The following is a 16,666-nucleotide window of genomic DNA, read 5'->3' on the forward strand; positions in this document are numbered from 1 at the left end:
GTGATTTTATAGTAATATCATAGTTGAAACAATTTTTTATTGTAAAACATTTGGGTTGTCTCCATTTTTTTCTATTACTAAAAACAGTATGGTTGTAAACACTGTTGCTAGATTATTGCCTGAAGATGATTTCTAGAAGTAGAATTTTTCAGCATTGAGAATATGACTAGTTTTGAAGCTTCTGTTACGTATTGTCAGCTTCTCTTTCTGGGCCACCGCATTCTTCTTCACATTTTCATCAACAGTGGATATTATCGTTTTTTAAAAGACTGTTTTAAGTTTCTTTCTTTATTTTCAGAGAGAAAGAGCATGCACAAGTGGGATGGGGGCAGAGAAGGAGAGAAAGAGAGAGAGAGAGAATCCCAAGCAGGCTCCCCACTGTCAGTGCACAGCCTGATGTGGGGCTTAAACTCATGAACTGTGAAATCAAGACCTGAGGTGAAAGTCAGACACTCAACTGACTGAGCCACCCAGGCGCCCCTATCATTCTTTTAAGTTCTTACATACCTCCTAAGCAAAGAAACATGTCTATTGTTTTCAACTTCCCTATACCCTGATCTCCTCCCTATCATATTTTTGGACAGTTCAGTTCACGGTGTTCATGGAAAACTTGTAGGCACGTTCCGTTAAACGTCAGCACTCGGATGTGGACCTTGAGCAAACACGCTGGCAATCGATTTCAGATTTTGATAGTAGAGAATGGGAAAGGAAGCTTTGGAAATTCAGAACTTAATTCATATTTACTGCTACGTCATGACTGGCTTACGTGCCACTCAACTGGAAATTTATTCTTTGTGAGGATGTGTTCCCAGCATACACAACAAGCAATCAAACTGTCCAGTTGCTAAACTTAGATTCCACGTAAACTTAGTAGTAATTATTTGAGTTTGGGAAGTGCCCAAAATGCACGTTAATTTGATTTGCCCCCAAAATTCAAGTTAAACATTGTGTAGATTTTTTTTTTCCGTTTCCAGAATTTAAGCTTTGCTAGTATGTAAGGAACATAGAATCCTCTAACTGGAGACGCTTTAGAATATCTCATCCGATAGTCACATATTTGGAACCTAAGACATAGAAAGATAAAATAGCTTGCTTGAAGTCAGGTGTAAACTCAGAGCCCCAGGAAACGATGTCTCTTGGTCTAGTGCCTTGTCCTTACCTCTGCAGCTGAACATGGAAACCTGCAAAAGAAGATGTCAACTCCTCCACTCCCTCCATACAGATGTGCCCAAGATGCACCCAATCTTTAGGTCAAAACAATTGAACAAGCTGAAAAACCCTTGCAGGTGAAGACAGAGTTGGGGCTCAGGACTGGCATATGAAGAAGACCCTTATGGAAATATTCTTTCCTGATATCATCACATGTTTAAATACTTTGCTCTTCTTAGGGTTTTCCCTTCACTTCACTTATCTGGGAATTACATTTTTATATGTGCATAATTCTTAGAAGTCGGAGATTACATTTGGCTTTCCTGTATCTCCCGGCACGACCTGTCGCCCGCCCTGCCTCTGTGCATATGGAGGTGATCGTGCTGACCCCGTGCCAAAAACATGTGTGGCCCCCCACGGGAGGAGATGGTTGGAGGAGAGCCATCCTTCTGTGAATGGAGTCCATCTGTGGTCCTTGAATAAGGCTTTTCTTCACGTGAAATGAAGGATTCACGTGGGTTTTGACCCTATGGCTTTATGCTGTTGACAGTGTTCTCTTCCCTAACAAGCTGACGAGTTGATGAAATGGGGCCATGGTCAGTGTCACACTTGGGGGCCTCTGGGAGGTGGACTCTGAGGCAGATGGCAGGCAGGAACCCACATGATTGGAAGGGTGTGGGAGTAGGAAAGGAAGCGGGCTATGCAGGGGGAAGTCGGGATGTGAAGCAGGACTGGCAGCAGCCTCCGTCACCACACGGGGAGCTCTGGAGCTTAAATGACCAGTCAGACTTGTCTGGGGTTGGGCTGAAATTGACTGGATTTTATTTTATTTTTTATTTTTATTCTTTTTTTGTTTCAGTACCTTGGCTTTTGTTTTTATTTATTTTTTAAGTTTTTATTTACATTCCAGCTGGGTAACATACAGTGTAATATTAGTTTCAGGTATAGACTATAGTGATTCAACACTTCCCATACAACACCTGCTGATCATCACAAGTCCCCATCACCTGTTTCACCCATGCCCCACCAACCTCCCCTCTGGTAACCATCAGTGTGTTCTCTGTAGTTAAGAGTCTGTTTCTTGGTTTGCCTCTCTCTCTCTCTCTCTCTTTTCCTTTGCTCGTCCATTTTGTTTCTTAAATGCCATATGAGTGAAATCATATAGTATCTGTCTTTCTCTGACTGACTTATTTCACTTAGCATAACACCCTCTAGCTCCATCCACATTGTTACAAATGGCAAGATGTCATTCGTTTTTATGGCTGAGTAGTATTCCGTTGTGTGTGTGTCTGTGTGTGTGTGTGTGTGTGTATGTATAGACACACCACGTCTTCTTTATCCATTCATCAGTTGATGGACACTTGGGCTGTTCCCACTGTTCTGCCATTATAAATAACGCTGCTCTAAACATCGGGGTGCAGGTATCCCTTCGTATTAGTTTTCTTGTATTCTTAGGGTAAATACCTAATGGTGAAATTGTTGGGATTGTAGGGTAGTTCTATTGTTAACTTTCTGAGGAACCTCTGTACTGTTTTCCAGAGTGGCTACACCAGTTTGCATTCCCACCGGTGCACGCAGGTTCCCCTTTCTCTGCATCCTCGCCAACACCTGTTGTTTCTTGTGGTGTTTGGGTGTAGCCATTCTGACAGGTGTGAGTGATATCTCGTTGTCGTTGTGATTTGCATTTCCCTGATGACCCGTGATGTTGATCATCTTTTCATGTTTCCTTACCCTCATAGATGAGAGTCATTGGGTGGGGACCCAAGAAGGGCTGTGTGACCTTCGTAGAGGCACTTGTCACTGATGGGGCAGCAAGTGATTGGGGCACACATTCCAGGGAGCACTGTGGTCAGCATCAGTCATCATTGGATAAGCGTCTATACACATGAAGAAAAGACCACTGACCCTAGATATGGAGATAAGGAGTTTTGCCTCATTTGGTTCAACTCCACGAATTGACATTTGTTGAGCAGAGGCACAATGAATCCCTAATGTGTGTAAATACAAAACAAAATACAAAATACAGAATACAAAACAGGAATTTAAGACACTTCATCCCCTGGGGTGGGGGTGGGGGAAACTGACCCTTCCTTCTACCGTGGGTTGAGAACATTGAGCACCACACGTAAACCTCTGCATGCAGGATCTTGGGTCAGTGGCCATAGATGAAGAAGGGACCCGGCAAGGCTTGTCTGCTGCACAGGGTTGTGCTATTTGTACCAGTTGGCTCCTACAAGGGGCTTCCTGAGGTCCTGAAATTGGGGCTTGAAATTTGGCCCGTGCCCTCTCTGGCTGGAGTTTAGAAGAAGGGTTGCCTTTACTATTCAGTCCACCTACAGGGAGTCAACTTTGTTTATTTACACACAGCTGTTGTATAAGCTGGTCATAGCCCTGCTCAGAAATGCTTATTGAAGACTGTTTTAAGTGTGTGTGTGGGGGTGTGTGTATGTGTATTGAGACTGCTTATATGTGCCTTTGAGTATGTGTATGCACACCTGTGTGTATATATGTGTGTGCACATGTAAGGCTCTCATAAAGCTCAGGCCAGTGGAGGGAGGTGGGGGGGGGGGGGGATGTGGTAACTCACACACAGAGAAGTCCTGGGCTTACTTCCTCACCTCCTAAGTCCCTTTATTGTTTGAGCTCCTTAAGGACCCAGCCTGTTTCATTCATGTTTGTATCCTCTGCACTCTTTTTTTTTTTGTCCTTCTTTTTTTTTCTTTGGGAGAGAGAGAGCGAGAGTGAGTCGGGGAAAAGGGCAGCGGGAGAGAGCGAGCAGAATCTTAAGCAGACTCCATTCTCCGTGCAGAGCCTGCTGTGGGGCTTGATCCCAAGACCGTGGGATCGTGACCTGAGCCGAAATCAAGAGTTGGACGCTCAACCAACTGAGCCACCCAGGTGCCCCTGTACCCTCTTCACTCTTTTTTTTTTTTTTTTTAACATTTATTTTTGAGACAGAGAGAGACAGAGCATGAACGGGGGAGGGGCAAAGAGAGAGGGAGACACAGAATCGGAAGCAGGCTCCAGGCTCTGAGCCATCAGCCCAGAGCCCGATGCGGGGCTCGAACTCATGAACTGTGAGATCGTGACCTGAGCTGAAGTCGGACGCTCAACCGACTGAGCCACCCAGGCGCCCCTTCACTCTTTAGAGTTGTAGCCTCTCCACAAATATAACTCAGAAAGGGACACTCCCACAGGCTTTGTACCCGTGGCCCCGGGGCAGGAAGATCCATGTGATAATATGGAGATATTCACCTTGGTTTTCCCCAATACGGAGGGTCCAAGAATATGATGGTGCAGGAGCAGCTTCTAGTACCTCAAATATGTTCCCTGCAGCTATTCTTGCAATAAGAGAGGACACAGTTGCCCACCTGCCATGTTTTCTCTATTTTCCCCTGAGATCTAACCCATCTGAGTGATTTTCCCACGTGGTAAGGACACTTAATCCTATATTGGCGGGGGGGGGGGGGGGGGGGTGGTGGTGGTCAGGGAAGACTTCTTAGAAGATGCAGTGTCTTACTGAAATCTTATGATAGAATTTATCCAGGTAAAGGGTTTAAGGAAATGGTAGTGGTGGGGACGGAGGGAGTGTGAGGGAGGGAGAAAACTGGGGAAACCTTTGTAGGCAGCACGGTGCGTCCCAGAAACTGAAACTGAGGTGTTGGAGTCAGGCAGTAAAGATAAGATGGGGTTGTTTCAGAACAGGTCTTGAAGCCATGTTAAATAGTTTGCTCTGAGGGCGGTGGGGAACTATTACAGGGTTTCAGGCAGGGGTGCGGCATCATTAGGTTTGGTTTTGGAAGACCCATCTGGCCACAGAGTGGAGAGTGCGTGGGAAGAGTGAGCGCTGGGAGTAGCCTTGGCCTTCCTTAACTGGTGAGGACGAATCTGCCACAGGATGATGATGATAATGTCGCAAGGTGAGTTAGTGAAAGGGAACGTGAAAAGAAATATAAGAGATACATGAATTGGAAGGGGCGCCTGGGTGGCTCAGTCGGTTAAGCTTCCGACCCTTGGCTTTGGCTCAAGTCATGGTTCAGGTTCATGGGATAGAGCCCCGCCTCGGGCTCTGTGCCGGCCGTGTGGAGCCGGCTTGGGATTTTCTGTCTCCTGTCTGTCTCTCTCTGCCCCTCCCCCACTTGCGCTGTCTGTGTCTCTCTCCAGATAAATAAACTTTAAAAAAAATTTAAAAATCTATATATGAATTTGCAAAAAAAGAAGGAGGAAGGATGACAGAACCGGGTACCTGGGTTGTTTGCAAAGTACTTGAGCTCCTTTTCTTATCCAACAGTTGAAATAACCCTGTAGACAAGTAGAATGAGAATTATTATCTCTCTCTCTTTTTTTTATAAATGAAGAAACTGGGGTTCTGAGAAGTTTACTGAATTGTCTGGTGACACAGAGCTGATAAAGGAACTAGAACTTAAGGCCAGTTGCCCTGTTATATTGCTTCTTTTATAATCCTATGTTTGTTCCAGTGATTGAGTAAGGTCAGGGAAAATTAAGTACCTCCAAATCTAGTTTACTTCGTCTCCACTGCAGTGAAAAGGATTACAGTTTTCTCTAATAGAAGTACAAGGTACAAGTGGAATGAATAGTCTTTTTTTTTTTTTTAATTTTTTTTAAGGCTTACTTATTTTTGAGAGAGAGGGAGAGACGGAGCATGAGCAGGGAGGGGCAGAGAGAGAGGGGGACACAGAATCCGAAGCAGGCTCCAGGCTCCGAGCTGTCGGCACAGAGCCCGACGCAGGGCTTGAACCCACGAACTGCACGAACCGCAAAATCACGACCTGTGCTGAAGTCGGACACTCAACCGACTGAGCCTCCCAGGCGCCCCACAAATAAAATGAATAGTCTTGAGGCAAGGGTCTACGATGGTAAACAACTGAATGCTGGGTAGCCATCTTCCCCCACCCACAGACCACCTCCTCTGACCTCCAGTGGGTGCACACAGAGGTGAAGAGAACAAGGCCAAAGGCATACTACATTACTTAGTTAGCTTTGTACCCAAACCCCAGTGGATTTGACAACTTGAACCTTCAAGGATTCTTTGTCCATACCAAATGGACCTAAGTGGCTTCTTGTTAAAATTTTCACTTAAGGGGTGCCTGAGTGGCTCAGTCACTTAAGCGTCTGACTCTTGATTTTGGCTCATGTCATGATCTCATGGTCATGAGATCGAGACCCGTGTGGGACTCCACATTGAGTGTGGAGCCTGTTTGGGATTCTCTCTCTCTCTCTCTCTCTCTCTCTCTCTCTCTCTCCCTCCCTCCCTCCCTCTGTCTCTGCCCCACTCCTGCTTGCATGCTTTCTCTTTCTCTCGCTCTCAAAATAAATAAACATTAAAAACATTTTCCCTTAAAATAATGTTATTGAAGGGCGCCTGGGTGGCTCAGTCGGTTGAGCGTCTGGCTTTGGCTCAGGTCATGGTCTCACAGTCTTGAGTTCGAGCCCCGCGTCGGACCCTGTGCTGACAGCTCAGAGCCTGGGGCCTGCTTCAGGTTCTGTGTCTCCCTCTCTCTCAGCCCCTCCCCTGCTCATGCTCTGTCTCTCTCTGTCTCAAAAATAAAATAAAATAAAAATTAAAAAAAAATGTTATTGAGGTGAAATTCACATAACATAGAATTCACCGTTTTAGAGTGAACAATTCAGTGGCATTTAATACATTCACCTTGTTGTGCAACCACTGCCTGTGTCTAGTTCTAACACATTTCCATCACTCCAGAGTAAACCCCCTGTTAAGTACTTTCCCCATCCTCTCCTCCCCCAGTCTCTGGCAACCATCAATTTGATGGCTCCATCTAGCATTCTGTCTCTATAGCTGTATCTATTCCGGGTATTCGATGCGTAATTTCATGGAATTATACAATGTGTAATCTTTTGTGTCTGGCTTCTTTCATTTAGCATCATGGTTTAGAGGGTCATCTACACTGTAGGGTATATTGGCACTTCATTCCTTTTCATGGTTGAACGATACTCCGTCGTGTGAATGTACCATGAGTTGTTTATCCATTAATCTGCTGATGGATGTTTGGCCTGTTGTTTCCACCTTTGGACCATCGTTGAATAGCATTGCTCTGAACAGGCGTGCGCATGTACTTTTTTAAGTACCTGTTTTCAATTCTTTTGGGTATATGCCTAGGAATAGAATTTTGAGGTCAGACGGTGAGTCTATGTATCACTTCTGAGGAACCGTATACAAGTGTTTCATTTCTCTCCCCACCCTTGCCAACACTTGTTATTTTCTGTTTGTTTTGTTTCATTTTATTATAGCCATCCTAGTGGATGTGAAGCATAAGTGGCTGCTTTTTATTAGGCCATTCCTGGTTTCCACCAGAGGAGAAAAGTCCCTTTAAAGTAGAAGGGAAACAGGCTAGCCTTTCTTTTTTTTCTTTTTTTTTTTTTTGCCAACTGTTGTGGGAGGAAAGGAAATCTCCAAGGAGATTGTTCCTGGAAGGATCCCTAAAGAGGGAGTACCCTTCTGGAACTCAAGGCTTTAATCCCTGGGCCTGACCCCATGATCTTCCCCCTGCTCTAGCATGGAGGGCTGGTAGCTGCTTTACCTTGGAGGGACTCCCTTCTGTCATCTCTTTTTGAAGGTGGAATGAGCCAGCAAACTATGAAGGAGGGTGTGTAGGAAGGAAGCCAAAGCTTACTGGACACATAAATTCTTAGATTCATTCATTTATTCAGTACATATTTATGAGGTATATTTTATGTGCTGGACAGTCTTCTGGATGCTCATGATACATCGGTAACTCAAACAGATACAAGTCCTTGCTTTCCCAAGCTTTCCTTCAGATGGCATGGGGGCAGATAGAAATTGAACAATAAACACAACGAACAAATTGTATAGTATGTTGGAAGGTGGCAGGTGCCTTGGCAAAAGAAAAAGTAGAGCATGATGGGAAGGTTCTGGGGTGCTGGGATGGGACAGTGTGAGGTATTTAATAGGATAATGGGTAGACCTTTTGGGGAAGCTGGGAATTGACCACAGCCTGGGAAGACCTGGGCATAGAGAGATTTTCTGAATCAAAAAGCTTCACCCAGACAGCCTGAGATTCTCAGTGCAGCGCTGACATCCTACTTCTGCTTCGCTTACTGATCTCTTATTCCTCACTTGTTCAGCTGTTCGTTTTCTTAGCCGTCTTTTGACGTTCGTCTGTCTGCTTCCCTTTGCCCAATGCGCAAACGGGCCTTCCTGGTCATGACCGTCTGGTTAGCAACAGTGAAAATTTGGAGCCTCGGGCCCTTGAGCAGCTTGGGGCCCTTGAGACGTAGGAAGCCAGATGTGAGTGAACAAAATCTTCCCAACGGTAAGTGAGGTAGAGACTCAATGTTGTAGAGGCTTGTAGGCCATAGCTAGGCATGCTAGGATTTTGTTACTTTGTTTTCAGTCTCCTCTAGGAGGGACTTCTGGAAGACTTTGGAGATCATTCTAGCTGAGAGTTCAGAAAACGTGTGATTCTCAGACCCCCCCCCCCCCCCCCCCCCCGCGCTTCTGGTGTTTTGCCAGTAGGGCACCCAACAAAGGCGTTAAGCTGGTCTGGTTTCTCTTGCAGTTCCCTCCTTATGTGGAGCTGTTTCTTTTGAGATGAGAGACCATAGCAAGGCATGGGCAGCTGTGGGGGAGCTAGACTGGCTCAGTGTCTCAGGAGGCTTGTACTTGGAAGAGGAGATCAGAATCATTTTGACCACGAGACCACATCCATATTCGATCTTATTTTTGCTGACTTTTCAATGTCCTTTGCTGATGTTTATGTTTTATGAAATGAACATGTCTACAATCGTGCTTTCAGCAGACCCATTGTGTAAAGCAGAGAATACAGTGTAGACAGCATGCTGTGCTTTCGTTCACTTCACAGTGGTCTCTGATTTCAAGTTTGGCCAAAGAGGATTCATTTCCGAGACAAAATTTGCTTCCGATATTAAACTTCTAGCTCTGGTTTTAGCATGTAGAGAACTGCACGTAGTCTGGTTGTTAGTAAATTCATAGTCTCCAAATTTAAAAATACATGGCTCGGTCTAATGAAGATAAGACGTTGCTTTAAATATCCAGGTGTTGCAAAGGGGAGCTCGGGAGCTCTGGAATACTTTTCCAAAATGAAATGGGGTTTTGGTTATTTTAGGCAGTCATTAAACAGTTGTTAGCCAGTTTAGTAAGTTTATATAAAACTGCATATTTCGAAGCTTTAAATGCCGCAGAAGTTCCAGTGTAAACAGAGGACAGAATCAGTGCTTTACACGGAAGCACCCAGCACTGTGCCTCATTCCAACTGAGGAAATGCTTACAAGTTCAAGGCCAGACGCAGGTTGACTCACCCCAGCAGTTAAAGAGGCTCTGGGGTATTAATCTCTTCAGGTTAGCAAGTCGGGGCCAAGAGGCCGGGTCCTGGTGCTAGTTCCGTGCGGGTCAGCTAGGTTTGCTTTGTTCTGCGTTTTGCAGATTGTGTCACAGACCCTGGTAAATGTCTCATAAATGCATTCCACTCTTCAAGAGAGTGTGGATTATGAGCTGCTGGCTCCTAGCCAGAGGGGGACGCTCAGCAACCCTCTGACAGGCGTGCCAAGAATGTTCTCTGTTAGGACTGTCAGTGCCTAACGTGGCGAAGACAGCTCTTGCTCTAAGTGACACCTGCCTTTGGTAGAAAGCTCTGGAACTCACGCCTAAATATGGTGACTGGCTCTGATGTTGGCCAATTTCTCCCTGAGTTGCTGTTGGAGAAGGAAAAGAAGGAGTAAAAACTGCTGTTGATTTCTGTGTGACGTCTTTGAACTTGAATTTATCAGGAGAGTCAGTCCTTTGGTACAGAGCATCTTATGCATTGGTTCACGAATTAAAATGCACGTGTGCTCTTACAAAGCTTTAATCTGCATCACTGCAGTGCCTTGTAAAAGTTCCTGATTCCGAGCCCTTCTCATCTACAGTGTGAGTAAGAGTAGCGATTAGTGATGCTAATAATAGCTAACGCTTCCCGAGCATTTACTGCGGTCCAGGCTTTGTTTTGTCCATGTTATGTATTATTATATATTCATTATTTTCATTGATATATTATATATTATATTCATTATATTATATTATATTGTATATCAATATATATTTTATCATTTATAATTATATCTTATTAAATATATTTTATAATTTATAAAATTTATATAATTTATAAAATATATATAATGATATATTTTATTAAATATATTTAATTATTTTCATCAATATCTATTATGTTCATTATATTATATTATATTATATATTCAATATATATTTTATTATTTATAATTATATTTTATTAAATATATTTTATAATTTATAAAATTTATATAATTTATAAAATGTACATAATGATTATGTTTTATTAAATATATATTTAATTATTTTCATCAACATATATTATGTTCATTATATTTTATATTATATTACATTATATTATATTATATTATATTATATATTCAATATATATTTTATTATTTATAATTATATTTTATTAACTATATTTATAATTTATAAAATTTATATAATTTATAAGATAATGATTATATTTTATTAAATATATATTTAATTATTTTCATCCATATATTATATATTATATTCACTATATTATATTATATATTCAATATATTATATTCACCAATATATTATATATTATTATATATTATATATTCACTGGATCCTCAAAGTAACCCTGTCACAAGGAAGCTATTCTCAGTCTGGCCACCGTACTTCAACTCATTGCGTGAAACTGTCCACACAACAGCAGCAAGAACAACCCACTTTGAGTGTGCCCTGTGTGCCAACCACTTATTAAAGCAAGTCTTTACTTTTACTGTGTCATTCAGTCTCATTGGTGTCTAAACCAAACTCCTCCCTAACAGAGAAGTGCCCTACCTTTTTTTTTTTTTTAAATCCCAACACCATGGCTGAAATGCCTTTGTATGTGTGTCCCACTTTATTTTCAAAATAATTTAGGAGGCCTTTGAGACAATTGTCTTCCAGGCAACAAAGCTTAAATAGCCTATTTCTCTATTTTCCTGATTTTTTCCGTACGGTGTCTTTAGAGTGCATCCAGTCCTGAGTTTTTCTTGCTATTCCCAAATTTCGGATGCTCTCTTACGCCTCTCTCTCTCCTCTCCTCTTTCCCTCTGTATTTTATTCTCCGTGGGACACTCCATTATGCCTCTTAGCTACATGGCCGTTGCTCTGTTATAATGATCGTGACATTAGCCAACAATTTTCAGAGCTTTTTGACGGCAGGGAACTGTGTCTTATTCATGCTCTTGTTCTAGCACCTAGCACTGAGGCCTGGCACATCGGGAACGCTTGGTAAATGTTTACTGAATGAGCAAATCTCTTCCTTCCCATTCCTTCTTTTCCTCTGCCAATAACCTACTCCAGACACTCATTATTTTTCATGCCTAAGGTATATCAGAATGTGTTTGCCTGCACATAACAGCAAAGACAACTCAACCTGGCTTAAGCAATAAGGAATTTTACTGGCTGACAGAACTGGAAGTCCAGAGATAAAGCAGGCCTCAACATGGACTTAATCCAAGCACTGCAGCATTTCTTTGTGATTCTCTTGGCCCCGTCCTCCTTTGGCTAACAGTGTGGCGGCTACAGGAATTCGGATCCTCGATTTTGGCCACAGTGACATCGAACCTGTATCCGAAGAGTGCGCTCGTCCTGGAAGTTTCTAGGAGATGTCCCTTTGTGTAGTTCATTGGTTTGAAATGGGTCACGTATCTGCTCCTCAGCCGGTTCTTGTAGCCTGAGGATTGCCATATTCCAGTTAGTTTACAGCTGGATTTGTGAAACAGGCAATGACACGGAAGAAGGAATTACTCTGAGATAAAAACAGAGCTGGGTTCACTTCTCCAAGCAGTAGGCCTCTCATGGAGGGCGGGTGGAACGCTGACTGAAATTCATGGAACTGTTAGGAAGGGGCGCCAGACTTGCAGGTAGCAGCCATCAGTGTGAAACTTCCTAATTGGTGTTTCGCCCCCTGGGCACTCCCTCCTTCCGTGCACCTGCCACCAGATTCATCTCTCTGAAACGTGATGTTTACGATACAACACTATTGAAAAAATGTTAACTGACTCCCCGTTGCCTATTGGAAAATATTCTGACATTCAACCTGCTGTTTAAGACAGTCCCATTTTATCCTTAAAGATTCACCTTCTAGTTCTCTTCTGTACTAAGACCGGAATCATTTTTTATTTTATTTTATTTTTTTTGAGAGAGAGTGAGCGAGCGAGCAGGGGAGAGGGGCAAGGGGGAGAGAGAAAGAGAGAGAATCCCAAGCAGGCTCCATGCACAGTGCGGAGCTGGATGCCAGGCTCAGTTCCATAACCCTGGGATTATGATCGGAGCTGAAATCAAGAGTCAGATGCTCAAATGACTGAGCCACCCAGGCATCCCATTAAACTGGTATTATTGACTGAATGTTTGTCTGCCTCACAAATTCATATGTTGAAATCTTAACCCCCAATGAGGTGGGGCCTTTGGGAGATGATTAAGTCATGAAGGTGGAACCCTTGTGAATGGGATTGGGATCCTTATAATAAGGACCCCAGAGAGCTCTCTAGTCTTCTTTCTGCCATGTGAGAATACAAAGAGAAGGTGCCCATATGCTTTCTGGAAGAAGGCCCTCACCGGATCCCAATCATGCTGGTCTCAGGCTTTCAGTCTCCAGAACTGTGAGAAATAAATCACTGTTATTTATAGGCTACTCAGTCTGTGACATTTTGTTACAGCAGCCTGAATGGATTAAGACAGCTGAGTGTTGGCCAACATGGCTTACTAATCATTCTCTGATAATGTAGGTTTATACCTTTGCTTCTGTTTTTTCATTTCCTTTACATAGAGTGACTGCTTTCCTTCTCTGTGAACATGAAAGTTCTAACCTTGATTTCAAGATCCACTGAAGAAGAGAAAGACAAAGAGACAATGTATATTTAAAGCAATAATGGCTGAAAACTTAGCAAATCTGAGGAGAGAAATGGACATTCAGATCCGTGAGGCCCAGAGGATCCCAAATAGGCTTTGAACTTGAGTAGGGATACACTGAAACAAATTATAATTAAATTGTCAAAAGTTAAGGACAAAGAACTTTAAGAACAGTAAGAGAAAAGAGAGAAGTTACATACAAGGGACCTCTCATAACACCATCTGTGGATTTCTCAACAGAAACTTTTGCAACTAAGAGAGAATGGAATGACATATTCAAAACATTGAAAGAAAATAACTTTCAACAACAATTCTATACCCAGCAAGGCTGTCCTTCAGAAACAAAGGAGGGATAAAGACTTTTCTGAACAAAGAGAAGCTGTGAGAGTTCATTACTAACAGATCTGCCTTATAAGAAATGCTAAAGGGAGCTTTGTTAATGGAAATCAAAGAACAGTAATTAACACCATACAAACACAAAAAGGTAGGTAAATCTCACTGGTAATAGTAAATACATAGTCACTGTTACATTCTGCACTATGATAATAGTGATGCATAATTCGTTTACAACTTTAGTTTAAACATTGGGAAAAAATGAATGTAGTAAAAATAATCATAGCTAAAATATCTGTTATGTACGCAATATAAAAAACATGTAAATTATAATCATAATAATCTAAGATATTTGGGGGAGGAGAAGCAAAAGTGTAGAGTTTATGAATTTTATTGAAGGTAAATCATTACCAGTTTAAAATTGGGTGCTATAAGTTTAAGATATTTTATATAAGCCTTATGGTAACCACAGGAGAAAATCTTGTAGTAATTATACCAAAGAACATGATAAAGAAGGCAAAGCATATTGATACCAAAACATGTCAAAACAAGAAAAAACAGCAGTATATAAGAAACAAGGAACAACAAATCTATCAAATAAGCAGAAAACAGTTAACAAAATGGCACCAGTAAGTCTTTACCTATCAGTGATTACTTTAAACATAAATAGGTTAAATTCTTCAGTTAAACCACAATGAGGTAAAATGAATGGATTGAAAAAGTAAAAAGGAGAACAAGATCCACCAAGATCTCTGCCCATAAGAGATTCACTGTAGCCTTAAAGACACACATAGACTGAGTGTGAAGGAATGGAAATACACATTTCAAGCAAATGGTAAGTACGAAGAAGAGGTAGCTGTACTTATAGCATACAAAATAGACTTTAAAAATGGTAAAAAGAAACAAAGAAGGTAATTATATAATGAGAAATGGATCATACATCAAGAAGATAGAATAATTGTAAATATTTATGTACCCAACATTGAGGCACCTAAGTATTTAAAATAAAAACTAACAGAGGTGAAAGGGGAAGTGAATAGTAATACACTAATAATTGGGGACTCTATAACACTCTGCTCTCAACAATGGATAAATCACCCAGGCAGATAATCAATAAGGAAACAGATTTGAATAGCACTACAAACCAGATGGACCTAACAGACATTTACAGAACATACTATCCAGTAACAGCAGAATACAGTTTTCTCAAATACACATGAAAGATTTTCTAAGATAGACCAAATGGTAGGCTACAAAACATGTCTTAACAAGATCAAGAAAATTGAAATCATATCAAATCTCTTCTCTGACCACAATGGCTTGAAACCAGAAATCAATAACAAGAAGCAAACTGGAAAATTCACAAATACATGGAAATTAAACAATACTGTCCTGAACGACCAGTGGATCAAAGAAGAAATTAAAGGTGACATTTTAAAGTTTCCTGGAAAATGAAAGTGGAAACACAACATACCAGAACTTGTGGGATGCAGCAAAAGCAGTTCTAAGAGGGATGTTCATAGTAATAAACACCTGTAATAAAAAGCAAGAAAGAACCTAAATAAATAACCTAACTTTATGCCTTAAGGAACTAGGGGAAAAAAAGTAAAAAACTGAGCCCAAATTTAGCAGAGAAAAAGGACATAATAAAGATTAGAGAGAAATAAGTGAAATAGATAACAGGAAAACAATAGAAAAGAATCAAACTAAGAGTTGGTTCTTTGAAAAGATAAGATTGACAAACCTTCAGCTTACCTTGACTAAGCAAGGAAAAAAGAAAAAGCGTTCAAATCAACAAACTGATAAATGAAAAAAGAAGCATCAACATGATTATCACATGTAAATGAACCAAACTGGATCCATATCTTATATACTACTCACAAAAATTAACTCAAAGTGGATTAAAGACTTAAGTATAAGACCTGAAGCCATGAAACTCATTGGAGAAAACCTAGGAGCAAAGCTCCTTGACATGAGTTTTTGGATCTGACACCTAAAGCACAAGAAACAAAATAAAAAATGAACAGTGGGACTACATCTAACTTAAAAGCTTCTGCCCAGCTAAAGAAACCATCAACAAAGTGTAAGGAAAACCTACAGAATGGGGAAAACAATTTGCAAACCATATGTCTGATTAAGGGATAAACTCCAAAACGTATAAAGAACCCATACAACTCAATTGTAAAAACCAAATAACCCATTCACGAGTTACTTTCTTGCAATGGGAAATGCTCCATACGTAGTTTATGTGTGCCAGCTGTGAAGAGTGGTAGCAAAGAAGCATAGCTGAAGCACTGAAAACGTGAAGGTTCTATCTAGCTTTTTGAAAATTAGTAGTACAAATATTTGCCGGTAACCTACGACACATCGGGCACTGTTCACGGTTCTGGAACTTGACAACAAGCAATGAATAACCAAATCCCTGACCTCAGTGAACTTACATTTCTAGTGGACAGATAAACAAATTAAAAAAAAATTTTTTTTTTACATTTATTTATTTTTGAGAGATAGAGAGAGACAGCATGAGCAGAGGAGGGGCAGAGAGAGAGGGAGACACAGAATTGGAAGCAGCCTCCAGGCTCCGAGCTGTCAGCACAGAGCCCGATGTGGGGCTCGAATCCATGATCCGTGAGATCATGACCTGAGCCGAAGTTGGACGCTTAACCGACTGAGCCACCCAGGTGCCCCCAGATAAACAAATTAATCTGTAGTAAAATGTCAGATAGTGTCAAACGCTGACAAGATGGAAGATAAGAGGGTATTTTGAAGGTAGAGAAATCAGGGAAGTCTTCTGACCAAGGCCGTTAATGGAGCTCCAGGAGATGATATGGGGCAGAGGGAACCCCAAGGGTACAAGCCTTGAGGAGAAAGCCTGCTTGACACACTTGAGAGCCAGCGAGAAGGCTGACATGGCCCGAGGGTACTGATGGATCAGGAGTGATGGGAGACACTAATGTCAGGGAGCCAAAGTTTGGATAATGTGCCTTCAGGTAGGCCGTACCGGAAGTCCAATATGACACGACATAGACTGCCCTTGAAGGACTTTCATCAGGGTAATGGCTTGGCCTGATGTACGTGTTACGAAAATTGCTTTGTCTTCTGTGTGGAGAAGAGATATTTGAGTTGCCAGAGGCAAGGCTCCTGTGGAAGTAGAGGTGAAGAATGACGTGTCCAGTTCTGGAATGTTGGTGGTGGAGTCAGGGCAGAGTGGTGGGATCCTGGACACAGGTGAAGAGAAGG

General features: G+C 41.7%; 1 protein-coding gene and 1 long non-coding RNA gene across 8 annotated transcripts in view; both read left to right on the forward strand.

The window, feature by feature from the left end:
- Positions 1 to 16,666, forward strand: part of CACNB2 (calcium voltage-gated channel auxiliary subunit beta 2) — a 384,840-nt gene that overhangs the window by 41,817 nt on the left and 326,357 nt on the right. The window lies entirely within an intron of this gene.
- LOC144616973 (uncharacterized) lies at positions 7,570 to 10,973 on the forward strand. The gene is made up of 2 exons (XR_013556955.1): positions 7,570 to 8,465; positions 10,828 to 10,973. It is a non-coding gene; the product is annotated as an uncharacterized LOC144616973 (long non-coding RNA).

This window comes from Panthera onca, chromosome B4 (assembly GCF_046562875.1).
Source record: "Panthera onca isolate mPanOnc1 chromosome B4, mPanOnc1 haplotype 2, whole genome shotgun sequence".
Classification (NCBI taxonomy): Eukaryota; Metazoa; Chordata; class Mammalia; order Carnivora; family Felidae; genus Panthera; species Panthera onca.